This window comes from Triticum aestivum, chromosome 4A (genome assembly GCF_018294505.1).
Source record: "Triticum aestivum cultivar Chinese Spring chromosome 4A, IWGSC CS RefSeq v2.1, whole genome shotgun sequence".
In the NCBI taxonomy this organism is placed as follows: domain Eukaryota; kingdom Viridiplantae; phylum Streptophyta; class Magnoliopsida; order Poales; family Poaceae; genus Triticum; species Triticum aestivum.
In genome coordinates this window covers 614,002,840-614,004,281 of record NC_057803.1, presented here as the reverse complement: position 1 = coordinate 614,004,281, position 1,442 = coordinate 614,002,840, and positions in this window count along the sequence as shown.

Genomic DNA, 1,442 nt, shown 5'->3' with positions numbered 1-1,442 from the left:
AGGCAACGGAACCCGGATCCTCTTCAAAAACAACGGGGCTGGCACCGCCCCTCGATGCCGGCACGCGCTTGGCCGGGTCGCTCGACCGGGCCAAGCCCCGCAAGCCGGCCAAACTAGCCGACTCGGCAAGACACGTCAACTCGGCCCCAACAACTGGCGCAAGACAGCCGAACCCGGCACGACCGAAGCCTCCTCAGCAAGCCAGCGCCACCCGTGGCGTGCTACGCAATCCAGCCACGGGTCAACTCCCGTCATCCAGGCCGTATGATGGGACGAGACTTCAATCAAAGATGACCGAAGCAACAGTGCCCCGCCCATGCCTCTGGTCAGCCATAACGTGGCAACAGTGCCCCTCACCTACCCGCTAACCAGGGCTGGCGTGGCTACAGTGCCCCTGCCTTCACCGTTGACGACAGCAAGCGGCAACCTGACGGGGAGCACTGTACGCGACTCGACTCGGCCATGACATGACGATCGACAAGACGGCGCACAGTCCCCCTAGGCCTACGGGACCCGCACCTAGGGGAACCCGGCGAACCACAAGCTCTCAGCGGGACCCAGCCCGGGTTCCCGGACACCGACTATACTGACCCACCGACGTGCAACATTACCATTGTACCCCCGGGGGGATGGACTATAAAACCCCCTGGGCGCCTACAATCAGGGGGGATGATCTCTCAGAGGAACGATCTCTCTCAAAGGCAAGCGAGAGAGCAAGCAGAAAACACGCAGGCATAGGACTAGCCACAAAGCAGCAACACCGGAGAGAAGGAGCAGCCCAAGCCTTGGCCAGCATCCTTCCTCCCCCATACAGCTCCAGGAGCAACATTGTATTATCAATCATCCAACTACACTCGGCAGGACTAGGGATATTATCTCTCCGGAGAGCCTTGAACCTGGGTATGTCCGGCGTCCCGCGCCCGCTCATGCCAACCCTGCCTCTGGAGTCCACCAGCGCCCTCGAGCCTCCTCCTCCTCTCTTTAGCCATCCCTTGATATCTGCCGTGAACCCACCACGACAGCTGTGCTGGCCGTCACCTTGGCCATCCCTCTAGAAGCCCCGCCGCATCGGAAAACAACACCGGCGATCCCTTGCACCCCTACCCCCTAAGATAGATAATGGAGACACCATGGATTCCCCCTAAGTAAATAGGGGGTTGTCTTCTCCGGCGAGGTCCGACATGAAGGTAGGAAGAAGGTGGCTGATGCGAGAATTTTTTTTTCAGGTACATGAGAAAAGCAAAACGGAAAAGCTAAACAGCGAGCACAAAGGACTAGCTCAGGCATTGCTGTGTGTTCCCAAGTGGCTGATTGGCTGTGCGATCTCCATGGACGGTGTCGTGCTTCCCATTCGGCGGTGCGTTGCTCCATCCTTTACTCTACAAGAGAGCCGCCATGTCACGACCCTCTGTCTGAAGCTCGGTCCCCTTCCATGACGGGAG